At 42.0% G+C, this 25,426-nt stretch overlaps 1 long non-coding RNA gene across 1 annotated transcript in view; it reads left to right on the forward strand.

Annotated features, from left to right (window-relative positions):
- The window catches only part of LOC108399869 (uncharacterized), a 52,294-nt gene extending 33,184 nt beyond the window's left edge, over positions 1-19,110 (forward strand). Inside the window, exons 4-5 of the long non-coding RNA XR_001853748.3 lie at positions 9,168-9,247; positions 18,663-19,110. This is a non-coding gene — a long non-coding RNA (uncharacterized lncRNA). The remainder of the gene's footprint in view (positions 1-9,167; positions 9,248-18,662) is intronic.
- The last annotated feature ends 6,316 nt before the right edge of the window (positions 19,111-25,426 follow it).

Raw genomic sequence — 25,426 nt, forward strand, 5'->3', positions numbered from 1 at the left:
AAGGATAATTCCACTGAATAAAGGATTCTGGGTTGTGTTGCTGTATTGTTTTTTTCTTTTAACACTTTAAATATCTCATGCCACTCTCTTCTTGCTTGTATGACTTTTGATGAGAAGTCCACTGTAATTGTTATTCTTTTCCTTCTATAGATAAGGTGTCCCCACTGCTGGCTTTTTTCAAGTTATTCTTTTGTCTTTGTTTTTCTGCAGTTTGAATAGGATATTTCTAGGTGTAATGTTCTGATATTTTCCTATTTGGTGTTCCCTGAGCTAAGGTTTAGCATCTACCATTAATTTTTGAAAATTTCTCAGACATTACTACTTGAAATATTTCTCCTATATTTTTTCTTTCTTCTTCTGGTATTCCAATTGTTCCCTTTGAATTTGTCCTCAAGTTCTTAGATGTTCTGTTGGTGGCGGGTCATTTTTTTCTTTGCATTTCAACTTGAGAAGTTTCTATTGATCTATCTTCAAGGTCACTAATTCTTTCCTTGGCCACATCTAGTCTACTGATGACCCCAACAAAGACATTCTTCATTTCTGTTAGAGTTTTTATGTCCAGCATTTCCTTTTGATTCTTTCCTAGAAATGGTCATCTCTCTGTTTGCATTACACATCATTTCTTGAGTGTTTACTTATTTCTTTACTGCCCTTAGAATATTAATCATAGCTCCTTAAATTCCCTATCTAGTAATTCCAAAATCTGTGTCATATCTGAATCTGATTCTGATGTCTGCTTTTTCCCTGCAGACTATGTTTTTTCTTCTCCGTTTTTAGCATACCTTGTATTTTGTTGTTCCAAAACAGATGGGGTGCCTTTAAAGAGGCCTTTAGCATGAGAATTTACATTAATTTTTCTAAGAATTGCACTGTTGATTGTTTTTTTTTATGGCTATAGATACTGAAGGCATTGAATTCTTATAGCATCCTTGTTTTTGTCTCCTTGAATTTGGGTTCTATAACTATGCCTTCTCTGAGAGATTCTCTGTCTTATAGCTCCTTCAGCCGTAATCCACTGTTAATGTATTACAGGCTTGTTGGTGTCCTTGTAGTGTGTAAGGGAGGCACAGCTTTCTGTAATTTTCTGATTAAACATAAGTCTTTTAGTGGGCTTATGCCTTTGCCCATGACTTTCACAAGTGTTACTTCTTGTAAAGCTCCCTTGCCCTCCGTTTAGTGAGACTAGAAGGCTAGAGGGGGCTGGAGTAGAAGAAATATCACTCCCTCAGGTGGGATAAGGCTCTGGTGATGCCTTTTCCCTGGAGAGTGGGCCTTTCTTATGGAGAATGCTCTAGGCATTTTTTCAAAATGGTTACTTTGTCCTTACTTCTGCCAAAGATACAAAGGGATTTTTCCTGGCTCTTTAATATGAGAAACTGGGAGGGTTCTTACAGGTAAAACATATGAAAGTGTGAGAACCCTGCTAAGACTATGGACATCAGCTGTTTCTCATTTTCACACTTATCCACATTCAACCTCCAATAATTCATCAGAATTACTATTTAAGGGTTCTTAACAGTTGATGGCTCCAGGAGTTTCTGCTCCAGGTAAGCAGATGTTAATGATAGTTCTTTGAATTGCCTGTCTATCCATTATTCATGGAGTGGTTGCCCCACAAACTAAGTTCTGTGATGGATCTCTTGATTTTCAGTTTTTTTCCCTGTCATCTTGCCAAAAGTTTGCAGTGATGCCTTGTAACTCTTTGCATATCTGTGGATAAAGTAAAGGTTCTTATGGCCAGGATTCTTACCTGGCCTTGGTCAGCTAGCTCACTACACAGTTGTGGGCAATACGTTGTTATTGACTCTATATAAAGAAGAGCTCTGCCCAGTGCTCTGGGTGACATGGTGGCAGGGCTGCAAAGCTGCAGGAGAGCAGAGGCTGGAGTGGTGGCAGCGCTGAGGACAGAGACTGAGACGGCTGTGGGAGCAGAGAGGCCCAGAGGCAGAGACCAGCTTGCTGCATGTAGACTGGCTCTGAGTGGATGGGATACTAGTGACTGACCTGCCACCATGGGAATAAAGTTGGTTATAAACCCTTTCACCCCAAGAACATTCCATTGTCATTTTTCAGTCTCATTTAATCCATAGTGAACTTGTCCAGGGCTGAAACCCATTGGCAAGACAATATCACAGCTCTCTCCATAATAGATTTTGTTACTCTGGACCATACCACCAATATAGTAGTAAGAGTCATACACAAAAAAAAGAACGTTATGTGTGCTTATAGTAATTATTTGTGGTTTTATTTATAATTGAAGTATTCACTTTTCTACAGCTTGTGGACATGTCTGAAAGGATCTTATCAGAGTACTGTCAAGTTGTAATTTTATTACTTGGAAAACAATATGAATGTCCTGTTTCTTAAGTCCCTAAAACAGGGCACTGTGGCCATGATTTTAAGGAAACATAATTTTGATGGTACTTAATATCTAACATGAGTATTTTGTCCCCTCATAATACTACTCTGTTTGTTCTGATGAATGTCTTTTATAGGAACTAGATTGTCTCCATCTCAGAAATTTAGTTCCAGGTCTGATTTGCTCAACCTCTAAGACTGTACTTAGACTTGAAAGAAATCTTGGTGACTAAAGAAGTAATGTGGTCTACCCAAGATCACAAACTAATTTAGAAGCAGCATTGGGACTGAAGCTCACATCTAGTGTCACACAGTCCTGTGACAAATAGTTTTTTTCTTAAGCAAACATTTATTGGTGCAAGAATTTATATCATACAGTTATATAAGAATTAGTCTTTACTGTCCAGGTGTTGTCAACCTAGTTAGGAAGATAAGACAATTATACAAGCAGTTACATGATAGAAAATGTTAAGTACCAGAAGAAAGCAGATTCAGAGTTGGGACAGAGTATATGAAGTGGAGAGATGAGTGAATGTCAAGTTCAGTGCCCTTTATAATCTGTTTTTTTTTTTTACCAAGAATGTTGTCTGAAAAGACTTCCTTTTATGCTTTGCTGAATGTTCAAACTAGGCCTATGATCTCATTTTTCTATTTCATAAAAATGTATAAAATATTCCTTTTGGGTTCCTGGACCCAATCCCAATGTGTGTGTGTCTTTTCCTGTGCATGACACCAAGCAGTTACTGAACACCTGCAGGGTGCCCAAGAACTCAACTCAGTTCTGACACTATCTTCTCCCACATAGCAACAGATTTCCCCAGGGTAAGGGCTCTGCCTTACAAGACTGCCCTCCATCCCCCACTCCAGAAGCCAGTTGCAAGCCCCAGGCTGTTTCTTGTGCTTCTGACTGACTGGCTACAGATCGGAGGTTCCAACCTCAACCTTTAGGTTCAGTTAATTTGCTAGAGTGGCTCACAGAACTCAGGAAAGCACTATATTTATCAGTTAAATAAAGGATACAAGTTAATATGGCAAGGTCCCAGATAACGGAGCTTCTATCCTCATGGAGTTTGGGGCCCAGCTCATTGGCAAATGGAAGTTATCTCAGAGAGAGAGAGAGATTGAGAGAGTTGTAAGGGCTTCATTGTGGAGTCATGATTGAGTAAGTCATTGGCCTTTGATGATTCTATCCCAGGCCCTTTGCCTTTCCCCCTCCCAGGGGTAGGGGGCTAGGGCCTGAGAGTTCCCACCATCTAATCAGCCTCTGCCCTCAGGTGAGTCTAAAAGACTCTCCATTAACATAACAAGACACCCATTTGACCTTTGTGTCTCTGAAGCGGGTTTGGTTTTTTGTTTTTCTTTTTGTTTTTTTTTCAGAAACTATGGACAAAGACCAAATATACCTGAGAAATACGAAATACATTTTTGTCATCTGAATGACCAAATACATATTTCTTATAACTCATTATATTGCAAATATTGATTAGGAATTTGGACCTAAATAAGACAGACCTGTGCTCAAATCCTAGCTCCATGATATGCTATGTGACTAAGAATGAGTTCACAATTCAAATCAATCAAGTTCAATTCAAAAAATATTTATCAACTAACTTCTCTGTGTCAGGCAGTTTTCTAAACACCTAGAATTACCTCAATGAAAAAAAAAAGAAAAATATGTTTGCCTTATAATATTTACATTCTAGTGAAATGCATGTTAATAAAATAATTGCATGTAATTTAATTGTGCATAAATCTTCCAAGAAATTCAGTGATGAAACTTTCTTGAGCCTCATTTTCCTCATTTATAAAAAAAGTGCTAATAGTGCTTACCTCATAAGGTTATTAGTAGAGTTAAATGATTTAATATGTAATGCTTGTAGCAAAGTGTCTGGTATATAGGCCATCTGCAATAAATGTGAGCTGTTATCATTGTTAGGACATAGTGGTTCTTATAAACTGAATTATACCTACCCTCCCCAACATACATATGTTGAAACCGGAAGTGTCAAAGGGACTGCCAACATCTCCTATTTGGAAAGAGGACCTTTAGGGGATAGGGCCCTTAGGGAGGTGATTAAGGTTAAACGAAGTCATAAGGGTGGGGCCCTAATGCTATAGGACTGGCATCCTTGTAAGAAGGAGGAAGCACCAGAACCCTCTCCCTTCTCCTGCACTAAGCAAAGATGTGAGGACACAGTGAGAAAGTGCTGTCTTCAGACTGAGGAGAGAAGTCTCACCAGAAACCAACCCTACTGACATCTTGATCTAGGACTTTCAGCCTCCAGAACTTAGAGAAAATAAATATCTGTTGTTTAAGCCACACAGTCTGTGGTACTTTGTTATGGTGGCCCGAGGGGACTAATACAGTGATTGATTTGGGGATGTAATTTGCTGTTGGTGGTTAAATAAGTAAGGTTCTTATCTTGTGATTTATTTAGTTCTTTCATGGACTGAGCAAAGTGCCATCTACTAGTCTAAAGGAATAAAACCATAATGCTTTTCAACAACTAAAATACTGTTCCCAGGACCATTATGAATCAATATTACAAGACATTCCAGGATCTGGGGTTTTCAGTGATAGTAGGTTTGTGAGAATAGGCATTATTACAGGCCCTGTAAGAACATGGACCACTCTTCTCTAATCCTTTTGGATTATAATTCCCCCGGGCTCGTGCAGTGGCACAGTTCTCAGCCAAAAACAGTAGGGGCATCCTCTGAAGATCGCTAGTGTTCTCACTCTGTGCAGCTCCTCCTCTGTGGTCCTCTGTCCTGTGTCCTCTAGTTACCTTGTTCTCCCTGGACTTTCAGCTCCATTTCCTTACCCCAGTGGTACCAAAGGTGCTCTGCCTGGATTATCCAACCTTGCACAGAAGCCTGGAGACTCAAGCAGGTAGTGTAGGGCATTCATAATGCTTAGCTGATTTGTTCTCCCTTCTTTCTGGGATCATGTTCCTTCATTGCTTAATAGCTGGTATCTTAGCAACTGTTGTTGCTTAGACTTTGTCTGTTTTGTTTGTTTTTGTTTCAGGAGGAAGAATAAATCTGACCCCCGTCATTTTATATTGGTCAGAAGTAGAATTCTCCATTGTTTGAATTTAACATTAATCTGGACAAATACAGCATAGTGATTTTTAAAAAAATCAACTTTAGAGTCAGAAAGACCTGTGTTAAAATTCCAATTTCAACCCTAAACATCTTTGTGACCTTGGGCAACTTCCTTAACCTAAGATAATGTCAGAGTTTATGAACAGTACAAATAAATGGTTAAAAGCATGAGCTCTGAATTCACCAGCACCTCTGGTGAGCCCCAGGCCTCCTTGTGCAGGGGCATACTGTTTGCCTCACGATACAGAGCTGACATGGAGACATGTGTTCTCAGCTCAACAGTAAATCCAGTGCAGTGAGAGAGAGGGTTTAACCATGCTTGCATATTTTACTCTCCCAGGCTCACCAGTAACTTAAGTCACTCTTCTGGTGAGGAGAAAGATCAGGAGTATTACTCTAGGGAAAGGCCTCCACATAGAACAAGTGGAGGGGAGAATAAGTAACACCCACCTCCCCACAATCATTCAACTCTTGGAATAAACACACAGGTAAGAACTGCCAGTGTTCAAGTTGAATAAAAGACCTCATTTCCTAAGGGTTCTCAGTTCAATAAGAAGAGACAATTGTACCAAATATCTTTAAACTGAATTTACACCAACTAGAATCTTTTGAGAAACTGAAAATAAGATTTTGTGAGGAAGACATACTCTCAGATAATGGGACATGGATTGTAATGTCACAGCCTTCATTGTGATCTTTTTTATGGATGAAATTCTGTGTCATATAATTGAGCTGCCCCAAATCAAACTATGAGAAAAGAAATTAGGGTATTGAGGCAGATGCTCTTTCTGTGATTTTTAAGAAATACCATTTCTTAATAAGACATTGATTAGTGATCACTCCAAAGAAAACATCTTGTGTACTGAAGCATGTAATAAACTGTCAGGAAACAAATTGAACCAGCAACTGACCTTTTGAAAATTCCTCCTAAATTTATGTGATTTTTTTCATAAAAAGAAGGTAAAAAGACTATTAATTCTTAGCATTTTATTTCTGGTTTGGATGCAAGTCAAATACAAGCAGGAATTATAAATAAGAATACAATGTCAAGCACACATAAGTGATTCACCTATGGCTTAGCAAGTAGGATTGCTTTGCTGTTCTCTTTTCAGCTTCTTTTATTAGAATGGTAAATCCTTTCATTTTCTTGGTCAAAAAAATAGGAATTAATACACCAATAATAAGAAAAAATTTATCCCCTGAAAATAAGAATAACAGGGTTTTTATAGTTACACCAAACTAGGCTACCATGCCAAGTTTTTAATGCGTCTTCAGTCTTGGTTTCCATTCAACTTAGCAAATCAGTATTTCCATTTACATACAGTGCCAATAAAAATCTTAAGCAACATATATGGATTAAATTCCTATTATATGCTCTGCTATACTTTGTAATATATAAGATGCAGTTCCTCCCTCATAGATTTTTCCAGTCTAATGAAAAAACACAAAACCGTCAAATGCCCTTTAGACCCGTAGTTCACTGGATGTCTGAGAAAGGGGTCACAAGTACAGGTTTGGGAGAATAGGAAGGCTTTGTGGAAGAAATGTCCTTAAGAATAGGTACAGATTAGATAAATAAATGTTAGGAGGAAGGATAGTCCTCAGTGTAAGAACATCATGGAGGTAGAAATGAGACTGGTGTGAGAGAACAATTCAGGTAGCAATTTCATGATGAGGAATTGGTGGAAATAGGACTGGTGATAGAGGGTAGATCCCAAATATGGAAATCATGAAAAAGTATTCAAGATTGATGCAATGCCAAATGTGGCATTAATGAGTTCTGTGCATAAGAACAATGTGCTAAAATTTGCATTTCAGGAAATTAAAGGTTATATGAGGAAAGGCAAGTTACAGAAGAATCTAACAGGCTGCTGTACTCATTTGGGCTTAAAAAATAGTGGAAAAATGGAGAGAATTACAAAAGAAAATAAATCCATAATTATACCAGAGAATTTTAGCACAGATCTTCCCCCAGAAGTTGATAGATTATGCAGACAAAACACAAGTAAGGATATAAAAGATGAAAAACATAATTAACAAACTTTATCTGGAGAAATATAGCTGCACCCATCATATATTAATGTAACACAGATTTTATGTATATATGTACATATATATATAAAACACAGATATTGACCATGAACAGATCACAAAGCAAGTCTAAAAATAAGATATATAGCCCACTTTTGCTGATTACTATGTGATAAAATTGGTAATTAATAATAAGAGAGTAACCACCATACATTTAAAAAATGAAAAAAGTTCTATTCAATTTGTGGTTCAAATAAGTAGTCATAATGGAAATAAGAAAACATCTGTAACTGAACAGTAAATGAAAATACTACGTTTCAGATTCGGGATGAAGCTATAATGGCATGTAAAGGAAAATGCATATTTTTTAAATCTTGTCTTCCAATTTGGGATTGTATTTGTTGTTTTTGATGTTGTTGATTATGTTTTCACTACTTTTTCCCTTGAACCTAGAACACATCCTGGAATGTCTTGTTTCTCGCTTAACGCTTGTTAAGGGATGTCTTATTTGAGATGATGAGCCACCATCTAAATGTATGGGTACAGGATAATGTACAGGCAAAACAGCATTAGTCTGAGAGCCAAAGCCTCCATTCAAGACTAGGCTCAGCAGTGTAATGTTGGGAAAGTAACTTATCTTCTCTGGACCTAAAAATAGAAATAGAAAATAGAAAGGTTTGAAATTTTTTCACATCCCCTTTGGCTGTCAACTCTAAATAAGAATCTGTAATTTACTCTTCTCAGTCAGAAATCACAGATCTATTGATTGGCTTATCTTTTTGTTCTGCATCTTTCCTCACTAAGTTTTATGGGTAACCTTGAAGCTGTTTCACTTCCAATGTACATCTGTCCCTGTCACTTCCCAAGGCTTGATAAATGTTTGCTGGGTGATGGAATAAACACTACAATGGGATAGATTTAAGACAAAATTTGAAGTGAGACCTATAGATCATGAGCAGTAAGATATAAATATGTATGTGGCTTCGGTGAAAAGTCCAGGGAGAGTTATAGTTTTAGGAGGCATCAGAATAGAGGTGCTAACTGGAGCTGTGAAGAAAGGAATCATTAAAGAAAACAAAATGTGGGCCCCTCAGTTTTTTTAATGGTATATAATTTTCTACTTAAAAGGTAATGCAGAGTCATTGTATAGAATTTGAAAAATAGAGGAATGTACAAAGAGGAAAACAACACATTTTAAAAATGTGTTTGAAAATGCCTTTGATTCACTTAAAACTCTGGTTATAACAACAAGATATATCAATTGTGTGTTCCGTGGAAGCTTGTGTGTGAGTGGCTGGCAAAGGATTGGAAGTTGTTATTAAGCAAGCAGGAAACATGGCCTGTCCTTAAAGAGCTCACAATTAAATTCAAGGGACAATATAGACCCCATGAAATAATCAAGAATATTCTAAAGTACTACATGATTAAAGGCATAAACTTACATAAAAATTAAAACTTAAGTGTTAATGCTGAGAGTCAGAGGTGGAACTCTGTGATCAGTGTGGGCTGGAGAATGGAGTTAGAGTTCACAAAAAAGGTAAATGTTTGCTTAGGATATGACAAGATCTAGGGGCAGGTGGTAAGGGTGATGTATTAGGGTAGAGAAACAGGTAAATAGGAGGGAGAGAATGTAAGCTGTTTGGTAACAGCTGAAAGCCTCCTTTCCTTTGCAGTTTTACAGAGGCAGCTCTTGGATTGCACTGTCATCTGAGCAAAAGACATGGGGTTTAGTCTCATCTGTCACTAATTCAAGGTGAGTTCTTGGAGAAGTTGTCTCAAGTTCTGTATCTTTGTAAGACTAGGGTTTCTTTTAGCTCTGTTACTAAAGGAAATATACTTAAAACCCATCATTTAAATCACCACTCACCCATTTTGCCTCCTTTGACTTTGGTATAAAGCATGTCATTAATGGAGAATGCAGATTGATTTGAGAGGAAGAGCATTTATTTAGACAAAACATTTCTTCCCCAGCTATGATAATTTTTACAGACTTGAGAATATTTTAAACCTGAGGCAAAGCCTGAGGCAGATTTGCATAATGATTGATGTAAAAGCTATGTCACCTCCCACTCGGCTCTTCAGCCTGCACCCAGAACGGGAGAAGGCTCTGAGACACAAATTTATGTAATGCAAAACTTTCCCTAGGAAGTACCAAATTGCATACTTAAGTACTTGTAACCGGGAATATGTTCAGTGTTCTGTAAGTACCGTGTAATTTTCAGAATCTACAAGAAGTAATTTGCCTCCTGTGGCGAAATCCTCGTCACTGACAATTGTATCCTCCTGCCACAGACAGCCACAACCCTGCGGTTTTATAGTCAGTGCCTTCTTTTCTCCCCTGACTGTTCTAACAGCTCTTCTTCTTTCTTTCCCTTCCTTCTTCCCTTCCTCCCTTCATTCCTTCCCTTTTTTTCTCCCTCTCTCCCTCCTTCCTTCTCTGTCTCTTTCTTTCCTTCTGAGTTCCTCTCATCTTTCATATGTAAAGTTGCTCACTCCCTCTCTGCTCCAAGTATACATTAAGATTAAATTTACCTTTATAACCTCTACTGACAAAGGTTTTTCTGGGAATCTACATTCAGACAGTTGAAGTCTTTCCATTCAGCTTGAACTCAACATAAAGGAACCAAAGGTGTGTTCAGGTTGCATAATAAAAAAATATATTGAAAGTCATATCAACATGTCAGTGAAAAGCCCACGAAAGTGAGACCACAAAGTACATTGTTTTATTAATATACCGGTTGAGTAAAAATGGGAATGGGTCAGTTAGAGCAACAGAAAATGGTAAGTCTCAGTGAAGGGTCCCCACCAGTAAGATGGCAAACTTCCAGCTTCTCTTCGGGGTCCTCGGTTCCCGCCAGCGCCACCTGAAGCCCAATCACCTCTTGCCCCCCTCCCAATCCCAGCACCTAGCCAACAGCCAACAGCCCCGTAGAAGTAGCACCACAATCATCCTATGCCCCTTCCTATATAACCCAGCACCTTTCCCTAATAAAGCGGAACTCTCCGGTGAATTGCTGCTGTGTGTCGCTCCTTTCCTTTCATTGGTGCCAAAACCCGAGAGACGGGACACCCCAACTGGGCCCCGTCTTCCCTCCGACACCAGCAGCAGCTTGCCCTCGTCCTCTTTTTCCGGTGCTGGCTCATCACACTCACCACTCCTCTCTGGCCTTTAGGTAAGTTTTCCCCCCGGAGTGGGCCACTCTTCCCCGAGCTATCGCAGTGCCATTGACCGTGATCGTCCGGCAAGGCCCTGACGCTCGGGGACGAGGAGGGAACGCTCCCCGCCTCAGGCCTTCATGGCTGCGGCGGACCCTCAGGCCCCTCCTCCAAAAGCCATAAACCCCCGCCTCAGGCCTTAAACTTTTTAAGCAAAATTTCCCTGGAGTGGGCCACTCTTCTCCGAGCTATCGCAGTGCCATTGACCGTGATCGTCCGGCAAGGCCCTGATGCTCGGGGACGAGGAGGGAACTCTCCCCGCCTCAAGCCTTCATGGCTGCGGCGGACCCTCAGGCCCCTCCTCCGACAGTCATAAATCCCTGCCTCAGGCCTTCACGGCTGCGGCAGACCCTCAGGCCCCCCTCCAACAGTCATAAACGAGGTGACTCCTTTGCAGATGAGAACGCTCCCTTCCCCCCCCCACCTCCTTCTGTTCCATCCGCCGAAATCTGTTCTGTCTGCCAAAAACTCGTGACTCCGGCAAACTGCCTTCTTAGGGAAGTCTGGGTGACGACCCACACTTCCTAAGAAATTCCAACTCGTGTACGAGTTTCCGCAGACCACCAAGGATCATTGGGGACGGCCTTTGTCTCCTTGCGGTCTGCTTCCAGTCCGAAGATCTCCATTCGTCTTCCCCTGTTTGTCTCCTTCTCTGTCCTTTAGCCATGGGAGCCTCCTCATCCCTCCCTGAAAGTTCACCTCTTGAATGCCTGCTTAAGCATCTGGCTATCCTCTCCCTGAAGCCTGATATAAAACCAAAACTTCTCCATAAATATTGCTCCCAAGATTGGCCGACATACCCCCTAGACAATAACAACCAATGGCCTGCAGGGGGAACTCTTGATCCTAACATCACTCGGAATCTCTTTAACTACTGCCAGCGCCTGAAAAAATGGAAGGAGATTCCCTATATCAGAGCTTTCCGCCTCCTACTCCCCCCGCCCGCTCCCACAGAAGCCTCCCGTTCACTCCCTTCCCCTTTTTCTCCTACAACAGCCCTTCTCCCTTCCTCCCCCACCATCTCCTCCCCCATCTCACCTCCTCCGCCTTCATCCCCGCAGATTAAGCCTGAGCCTTTCAGCCCCCCCTTTAACTAGGTCCCGGGGGCCTCCTCCGTCTTTGCCCTCATCACCTGTTTCTCCCCTGTTAAGGACCACCTTTGTCTTCTCACATGTTTGTAGGGAGAATGGGAAAGCACCTTCCCCCATGTCTGAACGCAGCATGAGAAAGCACAAGCTAGAGAACAACCGGTGCAGTCCTTAGAAGTTATCTGTCCACAAAAACATATCTTGTCCTCGAAGATGAGCCAAGACTCCTCACTCTGAAAATAGAGACCTTGAAGTTGTGTAGAAACACTGCCCCTGCTTCTAGCTATGCCCTTCCCCCACTTGCAGATGTGGCAGGAATGGAGAACAAAGAACATTCTGTTTATGCATTCCATAAGCAATTAACTAGAGCCCTGCTGTAGCTCAGTTAGTAGAGCATGAGACTCTTAACCTCAGAGTCATGAGTTCAAGCCCAACTAGAGCAGCAGAGGCAAGCAGCTGGGCTGCTAGCTGGCAACACGTGGGTCCGAGTTTATCTTTCTTTATTTTCTTTGCCCCCCTTCCATACTTCAAGACCTGCTCGACTAGGCGCGGCTAGACCGCGTCACTCCCCCACAGACTGAGGCAGAACCCTTCAGTCTCCCTCAGACTCAGTCCCGAGAGCCTCCCAAAATTATCGCCCCCCTCCAGGAGGTAGCAAGATCCAAAGGCATCGTGCGCATTCACGTCCCTTTCTCCTTAGGAGATTTAGCCCAACTAGAGAAACGCCTAGGATCCTTTTCCACTGATCTCACGACATACATCAGGGAGTTTCAATGGACCCTCCAGTCTTACAGCCTCACGCATCATGACATTTTCATGCTCCTGGCCAATACTCTCCTCCCTGAAGAACGTAGACGAGTTTGGGACTTCGCCCAAACGCATGCTACCGAGACCCACAGGACCGACCCCACCTATCCCTCTGGCTCCACTGCTGTCCCCGAACAAGACACACACTGAGATTATAACACCGCTGTGGGTCTCCACTCTCGAGATATTTTTGCCTCCTGCTTAATAGCAGGTCTGAAAAAGGCAGCTCGTAAAGTAGTCAATTTTCAAAAGCTCCAAGACATAATTCAAAAGAGAGACGAAACCCCCTCCGAGTTCTTAGACAGACTCACTCAAGCCCTATTACAGTATACCAGCCTGACCCAGAAACACCTGAAGGAAGACATGTCCTTATGACATACTTCCTAGCTCAAAGCTACCCCGACATTAAAGCTAAACTCAAAAAGTTAGAACAGGGCCCTGCTACCCCACAGACTGAGATCCTAACAGTGGCCTTTAAAGTCTTCCATAACCGGGAGGAGGAGAAAGAACGCCGTAAACAAAAGGCTGATCAGGCCAATTTCCAGATGTTGGCCCAGCTGATAAAACCACAACCTGGGCGCCCCTCTACAAACAAGCCCCCCCCAGGAGCTTGTTTCAAGTGCGAAAAAGAGGGACATTGGTCAAGGGTGTGCCCCTCCCCCATATCTCCTACCACCCCATGCCCCAGATGCCACAAAAAGGGCCACTGGGGGTCTGATTGCCCAACCACCCGAAGGGGAGGCTGGACGAACAACCCAAATCCTAAGCCCGCCGTAGTGGTGCTGGCAGAAGAAGATTGACGGGGCCTGGGGGCTTCTTGCCTGACCATTTCCCTCACCAAACAGGAGCCCAGGGTTACTTTAACAGTAGACGGTCACCCCATCTCCTTCCTCCTAGGTACAGAAGCCACCTTCTCAGTCTTGCGAGAATACCGGGGCCCTACCATGCCAGCCATTACTCCTATAGTCAGGGTAGGAGGTAAACAGATTTTCCCATTAAACACCCCCCCTTTTATGCACAATCCTAGACAATCCCATACCTTTCCCCCACTCCTTCCTGGTTATGCCCCAGTGTCCCATCCCTTTACTAGGACGAGACATCCTTTCCCTCCTCCATGTTTCCATAACTATATCCACTCCCACAGCCCCCAGTACTCCCTTTCTGATGGCCCTCATAGCCGACAACCCCCCTCTACCCAATGAAAGCTCCGGTTCCGCCCTCATACACCCTGTAAATCCCAAAGTTTGGGACATTACAAGCCCCTCCGTGGCCCTATGTCCCCCTGCCTCTATTAAATTACATGACCCCTCTCAGTATATCTGTCAGGCCCAATACCCCCTAACCACTTCAGCCCTCATAGGCCTCCAACCCATCATTCAAGATCTCTTAAACAAAAATTACCTCAGACCCACTCACTCCCCATTTAATACCCCCATATTAGCTGTTAAAAAAACCAACAGATCTTTCCACCTTGTCCAAGACCTTCGCCTCATCAACATAGCCGTTGTCCCTATCCATCCCTTAGTTCCAAATCCATACAGCCTTTTATCGCAGATACCTGCCTTGGCATCCCACTTCTCAGTCCTAGATCTCAAAGTCCCATTTTTCTATCCCTCTAGACCCCTGCTCCCAAGATTTTTTCATCTTCACCAGGACAGACCCATACACAAGACATTCTGAACAACTCACTTGGACAGTTTTGCCACAAAGCTTCCGAGATAGTCCCCATATTTTTAGACAGGTCCTAGGTCAGGACCTCAAACAGTTTCATCATGATCACTCCAAGTCCACCTTATTATAATACATGGACAATCTTCTACTCTGCAGTCCCTCGTGGGAACAGTCTCAACTTGACACTGCCTCCCTACTTAACCTTCTAGCTTCCAGAAGTTACCGAGTATCCCCCGTCAAAGCTCAAATCTCTTCCCCTCCTGTCACTTACCTCAGATTCCTTCTATCAACAAAGAAAGTCCATTACCTTAGACAGAAAATGGTTCCTCTCTGACCTGCCCGTTCCCAAAACCAAGACAGAAATCCTTTCCTTTCTAGGCCTGGCTAGATATTTTAGAGTGTAGATCCCTAACTTCTCCCCATTGGCAAGACCCCTATATGACATCAGCAAGCGCCCCCCTAAAAAACCATTATCCTCCTCACCCCGACACTCCTTCATTAAGCTCTGTCAAGCCCTTGTAGAAGCTCCAGGTCTCCACCTTCCTGATTTGTCAAAACCCTTCTCATTATACATTCATGAGAGGTCCAGTCAAGCTCTAGGAGTCCTAGGCCAATATTATGGCCCATCCTTTGCCCCAGTAGCTTATCTCTCTAAGCAATTAGACCCCACAGTTCGGGGATGGGCCCCCTGCCTATGGGCATTAGCCGCTGGACAGCTCTTGCAGAAGGAAGCTCATAAACTAACATTCGGAGCCCCCTTACCATTCTGTCCCCCCATCACCTAAAAGATCTCTTAACCTACAAAAGTTTACAGACTCTCCCTCCCTCCAGACTCCTGACCTTACTATCCTCTTTCCTCCAAAATCCAAACATTTATTTCCTCCCCTGCCAGCCCCTGAATCCGGCCACTCTTCTTCCTCTACCCTACTCTCCTCATACTCCCTCGCATGATTGCCTAGAAGCCCTTCACAACTTCCTTCCATGCCACTCCACAATCTCTGAAGGAGCCCTCTCACACTCTGACCTCATCTGGTTTACTGATGGGTCCTCCTTTAAATATGAGGGCACCCACTACTCAGGATACGCAGTAGTGTCCCTCGAAGATGTCATTGAGGCACAAGCCCTACCCCCTGGTACAACCAATCAGCAGGCTGAATTCATTGCAGCCACCAGAGCTTGCACTCTGGCCCAGGACACGTCTCTCACATTGTACACTGACTCCAAGTACGTATTCCACATTCTCTTGTCCCACGCGGCAGTATGGAAAGAACGAGGCCTCCTCACCACAAAAGGGAATTCCATAACTAATTCAGCCTTAATTACTAAACTTATAGAGGCTTCACAACTCCCACACCGACTAGGCATAGTCCACTGCAAATCACATCAAAAGGATGACTCCCCCATTGCAAGAGGTAACAACAAAGCCGACACAGTAGCCCGGTCAGTTGCCCTATCAGAAGACACACCAGACAACAATCCGTCTGCCCTTGCAGTTTTAGCCTTATCACAAGACACCCTCTGCTCCCAGGACAAAGAGTCTCTCTTCCTCCTCTTACATGATCTGTTCCATCCCAGCCCCCAATCCTTGATCCATTTTTTACAATCTTTTTTCCCTCTCTCTCCTGAAGACAAAACCCTACTTAACCAAATCACCTGCAAGTGCACCATCTGCCAACGCACTAACCCTAATACCACCCTCAAAGCCCGACCCTTCCTGGCTCATCAAGCAAGGGGTAATGTCCCCTCTGCAGATTGGCAAATAGACTTCACTAACATGCCCCCTGTACGATGCACCAGATACCTACTCGTGTTAGTAGATACATTTTCAGGATGGGTCGAAGCTTTCCCCACCACTAACAAATGAGCGTCCGCGGTTGCCTCTATCCTCCTCACCCAGATCTTTCCTAGGTTCGGGATGCCCACTTCCCTCCAATCAGATAACAGCCCTGAGTTCACTGCCCAAATTATCCAGAACCTCTCCAAGTCGCTCTCGCTCCCCTGGCATTTACATTGTCCTTATCAACCACAAGCTTCAGAAAAAGTAGAAAGAGCCAATAGGACTCTAAAAGACATCCTGACCAAACTATCTCTAGAACTACACCTTGACTGGGTTTGCTTACTTGCCTTAGCTCTACTCCGCATTCGAGCCCTCCCAAAGAAACCTTCCTTCTTGTCACCCTTTGAGATCATGTACGGCCGCCTGATTCTACCCCCGGGGCTCCCTTCCCACAAAGGACCAATTCCTCCCAATATAGCCCTTCCACTACTCTCTCTACTCCGCACTGAATTGTGGAAATATCAGGATTGGCTCCTTCCTGATCCATCCACCTCCCAAAATCCTCCTGTCTTACAGCCCAGCCAACCAGTGTTTTATAAGCCACCAGAAGATCGGCCCTCTCTCACCCCGAAATGGGAAGGTTCACACCCAGTTATTCTCTACACCCCCTCGGCCGCCAAGCTCTCACTGCCTGATAACTCTGTCACCCCTTAGATTCATATCTCCAGGTTGAAACCAAATACCCAAGACCCACCTTCTCTGGACACCCAAGACCCATCAGTCACAATCCAGAGTCCTTCGGATACAGCCCAAGACGCTGTCTACTCTACCACGCCTCATCCCTCTGATCCCTTGAAGCTCCGCATCTCCCGTGCACCCCCTTTGCCATCCATACCCGAATCATGACTTTTTCCTCCTTTACTGCTTTCTCACTTTTTTCCCTCATTCCTATTGTCTTCCCCGCCACCCCAGCCTCCTTTGTATGGCGATTCAAAGTCAGGCAGACTTACACACAGCATCAAACAAAAGTTACTGCCCTCATTGCCACAGCAGACTGCCCTCTGAAAGGCTGCTCTGAGCCTTTGTACCTCCACTTTCCTCCCTCCACCGAAGTATTCATTTACAGCTACCTTTATTCTCCCTGCCTCTGCTTCCTCTATGACCAAAGACAAGCCTATTGCAAGCAATGGCAAGACACCTACGGGGGATGTCCCTACTGGTCTTGCGCCATTCACTACATGGGTGACTTCCAGTACCCACAGTATTACTCCTCCAACCGTTTCATGAAATATCCCAGCGGCTCATTCTCCTTATCAATCCCAGATCCCTGGGACTCTCGATGGGCTGCCAGAGTCACAGCCTCAGTTTACTATGGGGGGTCCTCGACCCCCACGGTACCCTTCATATCTCTCAAGAGTATGTTCCCTCTCGCTCCCAAATCTCTCAAGTTGCATCAGATATCAGACATTCTGAGAAAGTCATTATCCAAACTCTTGATGGCACCTCTTCATCTTCTTATTCCTTCTACTCTTGGTTACAGCTCATTCAAGACACCACCATCTTTCTCAACCACACCCTCAACACCGCCAATTGTTTCTTGTGTGCATCACTACAGTGCCCACTGCTGGCCGCCGTGCCCCTCAATATTTCCAACTACTCTTTCCATGCAGAAGGACAACCCCTCCACCCCCTGGCAGACATACCCCTATGGGAACCAGAATACGCAGATAATCTCACCATCCACCACTGTGTAGGCCCAACTCCACCCCCCTCCAGCGCACTTCACTGCCTCTCTATCTACACCCCTACCTCCGGCTCTAAGACTTTTACAGAACCGGGACACTTCTTTTGGTGTAATGGCAGACTTTTCAGCTCACTGCCTCTCAACTCCGATACACCCTGCATTCTCATCACCCTTATCCCACAGCTTACACTTTACAGCATGGCGGAATTCCTTTAGCTCCAACCTCCCTTGCCCTCGCACACAAAAAGGGCTGCTTTCCTTCCCATCATGGTCGGTATCTCTTTGATCACCTCAGCCATTGGGGCAGGGTTTTCGGGAGGAGCCTTGGGTCACTCTCTATGGGCAGTTAGAGATCTCGACGCCAAACTTGAGGGAGCCCTGACATCCACTGCCGATTCCCTAGCCTCTCTCCAAAGACAAGTCACTTCACTAGCTAAAGTCACCCTTCAAAACCGGCGGGCCCTAGATCTGCTTACAGCTGAGAAGGGCGGCACCTGCGTCTTCCTCCGGGAAGAGTGCTGCTATTACATCAACGAATCCGGCATTTTAGAAACTGACATCACCAAACTCACCGACCTTGCCTCCAGTTTCCACTCTGCTTCCAATTCCAACCCATTCTCTTCAATACTAACAAACCCCCTCCTTACCTGGGTCTGGCCCATTGCAGGCCCCATAATAGTCATTCTTTTCGTCTGTCTCTTATTACCCTGTATAATAAAGTTCATCAAATCCCAAGTCGGAAAAATCTCTAATCAAGCTTTCAACCAGCTTTTACTCAGGAACTACCAGCTTCTGGCCACAGAAGATCCCTCACCCTCACGTGACCTCCTCACCACATGCTGAGATAGACCTCTCTCTCCACTAGAAACTGTTCCTGGAAACAATGGCCGTAGACGCCTGGCTCCTGACACCCATATCCTCTTGGCACCATTGGAATCAACAGGTCCTCGACCTATGGTTACAGGGAACCTTCATTGATTTCCAACCTGAAGAAGTCCACATCTACTCATCCTTACTGTGGGGAATCCTATCAACCCTTTCCTCCCAATCCTCAAACCCTCACTCCCTTCTCCGCCCCTGTTCAGCAAGAAGCAGTCAGAGAGAAAGCAACGTCCACAAACCCATAGAGGAGAAAGGGGGGAATGAAGGGTCCCCACCAGTAAGATGGCAAACTTCCGGCTTCTCTTCGGGGTCCTCGGTTCCCGCCGGCGCCACCTGAAGCCCAATCACCTCTTGCCCCCCTCCCAATCCCAGCACCTAGCCAACAGCCAACAGCCCCATAGAAGTAACACCACAATCACCCTATGCCCCTTCCTATATAACCCAGCACCTTTCCCTAATAAAGCAGAACTCTCCGGTGAATTGCTGCTGTGTGTCTCTCCTTTCCTTTCACTCAGTATTCAGAAAAGTGAACTCTTCACTGAGTCAATTAATTGATGCACTTCATTCTGGAAATATAGGAGTTTTTACAAGATGTACCCGTCTATTCTGCAGATCTGAAACACATCCCTGTTATCCTGTTGTTTCAGAAATAACTTTGCTATTACTTAAATGTCATCAGTGGATTCCTCCTGAACTCCCATCCTTCTGTTTTTCCAGATGGCCCCAAACATGAACCTTCAGGATGTATATATACCAATCAGAATGGTTTCCCTTTTCTTAATTTAGAGCTGCCTAGAGATGGTATTACAAATGATCATAGTTTTTGTGCTTTCAAGAACAATAAGATTATTCAGGACAAAAATAGAGGCATTCATTTTCTTATTTATCTTCAGTTGATTCCACTCAAAAGAATTATCAAATGTTAGGCTGAAGGAAAATGAACATAGAGTACTTATGATGTTCTACTCTTGTAGAGAGATGTTCTACTCTTGTCCTATTATTTCTCCAGTATTAATCATTTTTAGGGTTTGCAGGTCGTAAAAAACAACCAGAACAACCAAAAAAACAACAACAACAACAACAACAACCCCAGTGCCTGCCCAACAAATCTTGAGGTAGTCACAAGTTTTTCTTTCTTGAGATTTATTAACTCTAAATTTGATTTATCATCATTGGATTCTATTGGGCTAAGTGGGTAGTTCTGGTGATTCAGGGCACTTATTTATTTACCTTGTATAGATTAAATACTTGCACAACATTAACTCATGTATACATTTTGATTGTTTTTAGATGTACCTGTGGGTCCTCTGTCCACAGATGTGGGGAAAAGTTACTCTTGCTCTGATTCTGTGCACAGAAATGTAATTGACAAAGAGTAAAAATCAGAAAGTAGGCCCAGATATGTAAGGGTCCTGAGCAAAATTGCAAAGATGCTTTGAACTTTGGCTACTTCACTTGGAACTGCTCCAGAAAATCTATAGCATACAGTTACTATAACTATAAATTATCTACAGCCATTAGAGAAGTTTATAATTTTTATTCATTAATTAAGAAAAAAGTAATTACTGTACCCCTACTATTTGGCAAGCTTTGTATTAAACTCTTGACCTAAAATATGGGCCCTATCTGCAAGGTATCCATAGGGCTCTTATTTTTAATCTCAGTCATGTTAAAAAGTGCCATAGTTGAAGTCCTGAGGCTGAAAATAGCATTGTACAACTAGATCTCCATTCCATCTTATTACTTCTTATAAGCTAAACTCTGAGTAAACAGGAATAAGACTTCCTCCACATACCTTTAGTATATAAAGCCAAACTCCTTTGGGCATAATCATGCTGTAGATGACATAGGGACAGTTTTATACCCAGAGAAAGCAATTTGTCAAGCATTGTTTTATGAGCTAAAACTAGAAAATAATAAAATGATCCTTTTTATTTTTACTGCCATTGTATCAGGTACTCATTATTCTTCACTGATAACATCTAATATCTCTTAATAGGTTTATCACCTGAAATCCATCCTTTCCACCACCTATAGAAGGATTTGTCTAAGAATACAAATCTTATCACTTAATTACCTTACAAAGTGTGGATTGCTAACCACATCATTCAGATTCAGTTCTGAAAACAGCATTTATATCTCTTAATCCACTAATCCCAACATACTTAACAAAAATTTCATTTCCAACAATAGCCCTTCACAATCTCAGAGTCCATCCACACTGCCCTTAAAGTTTAATAAACAAGCAATATATGCTTATATCTCCATGCTTTATTCACAGCTACTCCCACTACCTGAAATACATTTCTCATCCAACAAAATTCATTTTATGCATTGCAGCTCACCTCAATTCCACATTTATTAAGCCCTCCCCAATCCTGTCATTGCAATTGATTACTCTGTTTTAAGAACCCCAAGCACTTGTTTGAACTCCTTTATAGCATCTTAATCATTCTAGTAGGTTCAGGTTGAAGAAACATCCTATGTATTATTTATTTATTTATTTATTAAGGTATTATTCATATACACTCCTATGAAGGTTTCACATGAAAAACAATGGGGTCACTACATTCACCCATATTATCGAGTCCCCCCATACCCCATTGCAGTCACCATCCTTCAGTGTACTAAGATGCCACAGAGTCACTACTTGACTTCTCTGTGCTACACTGTCTTCCCCATGATCCCCCACACACCATGTGTGACAATCATAATAAACCTCAATCCCCTTCTCCCTCCCTCCCCACCCACCCTCTCCCACCACTCCCCTTTGGTAACTGCTAGTCCCTTCTTCAAGTCTGTGAGTCTGCTGCTGTTTTTTTCCTTCGGTTTGCTTCATTGTTATACTCCACAAATGAGGGAAATCATTTGGTACTTGTCTTTTTCCACCTGGCTTATTTCACTAAGCACAATATCCTCCAGCTCCATCCATGTTGTTGCAAATGGAAGGATTTCTTTCTTTCTTATGACTGACTAATATTCCATTGTGCATATGTACCACATCTTCTTTAGCCATTCATCTACTGATGGACACTTAGATTGCTTCCATATCTTGGTTATTGTCTAGGGGTGCATATGTCTTCTTCAAACTGAGCTCCTGCATTCTTAGGGTAAATTCCTAGGAGTGGAAATCCTGGGTCAAATTGTGTTTCTATTTTTAGTTTTTTGAGGAACCTCCATATTGTATTCCACAATGGTTAAACTAGCTTACATTCCCGCCAGCAGTGTACAGGGATCCCCTTTCTCTGCATTCTCACCAGCATCTGTTGCTCTTAGTCTTTTTGAAAGTGGCCATCCTTACTGGTGTGAGGTGATATCTCATTGTGGTTTTTATTTGCATTTCCCTGATAATTAGTGATGTGGAGCATCTTTTCATGTGCCTATTGGCCATCTGAATTTCTTCTTTGGAGAATTGTCTGTTCATATCCTCCACCCATTTTTTAATCAGGTTATTTGCTTTCTGGTTGTTGAGCATGTGAGTTCTTTATATATTTTGGATGTTAACCCCTTGTTGGATATGTCATTTACAAATATATTCTCCCATAATGTACGATGCCTTTTTGTTTTGTTGATGGTGTCCTTTGCTGTACAGAAGCTTTTTAGTTTGTTGTAGCCGCATGTGTTCATTTTTGCTTTTCTTTGGCTTGCCTGAGGAGATGCATTCAGGAAAAACTTGCTCATGTTTATATTCAGAAGATTTTTGCCTATGTTGTCTTCTAAGAGTTTTATGGTTTCATGACTTACATTCAGGTCTTTGATCCATTTTGTTTACTTTTGTGTACAGGGTTAACAATAATTCAGTTTCATTCTTTTACATGTAGCTGTCTAGTTTTCCAACACCAGTTATTGAAGAGGCTGTCATTTCCTCATTGTATATCCATGGCTCCTTTATCATATATTAATTGACCATATATCCTTTGGTTTATGTCTGGGCTCTCTAGTCTGTTCCATTGGTCCATGGGTCTGTTCTTGTACCAGTACCAAATTGTCTTGATTACTGTGGCTTTGTAGTAGAGCTTGAAGTCAGGGAGCATTATTCCCCCAGCCTTATTCTTCATTCTCAGGATTGCTTTGGCTGTTTGGAGTCTTTTGGGGTTCCATATGAATTTTAGAGCTATTTGCTCCATTTTGTTGAAGAAAGCTGTTGGTATTTTGATAGGGATTGCATTGAATCTGTAGATTGCTTTAGGCAGGATGGCCATTTTGACAATATTAATTCTTCCTATCCATGAGCATGGGATGTGTTTCCATTTATTGGTATCTTTTTTAATTTCTCTCATGAGTGTCTTGTAGTTTTCAGGGTATAGGTCTTTCAGTTTCTTGGTTAGGTTTATTCCTAGGTATTTTATTCTTTTGATGCAATTGTGAATGGAATTGTTTTCCTGATTTCTCATTAGTGTATAGGAATGAATCAGATTTCTGTGTATTAATTTTGCAACATTGCTGATTTCAGATATTAGATCTAGTAGTTTTGGAGTGGATTCTTTAGGGTTTTTTATGTACAATATCATGTCATCTGCAAAGAGTGACAGTTTAACTTCTTCCTTATCAGTCTGGATGCCCTTTATTTCTTTGTGTTGTCTGATTGCTGTGGCAAGGACCTCCCAAACATGTTAAATAAAAGTGGAGAGAGTGGCCATCCTTGTCTTGTTCCTGATCTTAAAGGAAAGGCTTTCACCTTCTTGCTGTTAAGTATGATGTTGGCTGTGGGTTTGTCATATATGGCCTTTATTATGTTGAGGTACTTGCCCTCTATACCCACTTTGTTGAGAATTTTTGTCATGAATGGATGTTGAATTTTGTCAAATGCTTTTTCAGCATCTATGGAGATGATCATGTGGTTTTTGTCTTTCTTTTTGTTGATGTGGTGGGTGATGTTGATATATTTTTGAATATTGTACCATCCTTTCATCCCTGAGATGAATCCCACTTGATTATGGTGTATGATCCTCTTGATGCATTTTTGAATTCGGTTTGCTAATATTTTGTTGAGTATTTTTGCATCTATGTTCATCAGGGATATTGGCCTGTAATTTGGGGTCTTTGCCTGGTTTTGGTATTAAAGTGATGCTGGCTTCAGAGAATGAGTTTGGAAGTATTCCCTCCTATTCTATTTTTTGGAAAACCTTTAGGAAAATGGGTATTATGTCTTCTCTAAATGTGTGATAAAATTCAGCAGTGAAGCCATCTGGTCCAGGAGTTTTGTTCTTAAGTAGTTTTTTGAATACCAATTCAATTTCATTGCTGGTAATTGATCTGTTCAAATTTTCTGTTTCTTCCTAGGTCAGCCTTGGAAGCTTGCATTTTTCTAGGAAGTTGTGCATTTTTTCTAGGTTATCCAATTTGTTAACATATAATTTTTCATAGTATTCTCTAATAATTTTTTGTGTTTCTATGGTGTACATAGTGATTTTTCCTTTCTCATTTCTTTTTCTGTTTATGTGAGTAGACTCTCTTTTTTGCTTGATAAGTCTGGCTAGGGGTTTATCTATTTTGTTTATTTTCTCAAAGAAACAGCCCTTGCTGCTTTCATTGATTCTTTCTATTGTTTTATTCTTCTCGATTTCATTTATTTGTGCTCTGATCTTTATTGTGTCCCTTCTTCTACTAATTTTGGGCCTCATTTGTTCTTCTTTTTCTAGTTTCATTAATTGTGCATTTAGAGTGTTCATATGTGATTGTTCTTCTTTCCTGAGGTAGGTCTGTATTGCAATGTAGTTTCCTCTTAGCATGGCCTTTGCTGTGTCCCGCAGATATTGCAGTGTTGAATTATTATTGTCATTCGTCTCCATGTATCGCTTGATCTCTGTTTTTATTGGGTCATTGATCCATTGGTTATTTAGCAGCATGTTTTTAAACCTAAATATATTTGTGAGCTTTTTTGTTTTCTTTGCATAATTTGTTTCTTGTTTCATACCTTTGTTGTCTGAAAAGCTGGTTGGTACAATATCAATCCTTCTGAATTTACTAAGGCTCTTTTTGTGGCCTAGTATATGATCTATTCTTGAAAATGTTCCACATGCACTTGAGAAGAATATGTATCCTGCTGCTTTTGGGTGGACTCTTCTGTAGATGTCTGTTAAGTCCATGTATTCTAATGCGTTGTTCAGTGCCTCTGTTTCCTTACTTATTTTCTGACTTGTTGACCTGTCCTTCAGAGTGAGTGGAGTGTTGAAGTCTCCTTGAATTAATGCACTGCATTCTATTTCGCCCTTTAATTCTATTAGTACTTGTTTCACATACGTAGGTGATCCTGTGTTAGGTACATAGATATTTACAACAGTTGTATCCTCTTGATGGTCTGTCCCCTTTACATTATATAATATTCTTCTTTGTCTCTTGGTACTTTGTTTATTTTGACGTCTACTTTATCTGGTACAAGTATTACAACTCCTGCTTTTTTCTCCGTGTTGTTTGCATGAAATATCTTTTTCCATCCTTCACTTTTAGTCTGTGTATGAGTTTAGGTTTGAAGTGAGTCTCTTGTAGGCAACATATAGATGGGTCTTTATTTTTATCCATTCTGTCACTCTATGTCTTTCAATTGGTGCATTCAGTCCATTTACATTTAGGGTGATTATTTATATATCTGTACTCATTGTCATGCAGGCCTTAGTTTTGTGGTTACCAAAGGTTCAAAGATAGGTTCTTTACTATCTAAGAGTCTAACTTAACTCACTTAATATGCTAGTTCAAACACAATTTAAAGGTTCTTTTTTTGTTGTTCCTCCTTTTGTTTTCTTCCTC

The sequence above is a fragment of the Manis javanica genome, chromosome X (genome assembly GCF_040802235.1).
Source record: "Manis javanica isolate MJ-LG chromosome X, MJ_LKY, whole genome shotgun sequence".
NCBI lineage: Eukaryota > Metazoa > Chordata > Mammalia > Pholidota > Manidae > Manis > Manis javanica.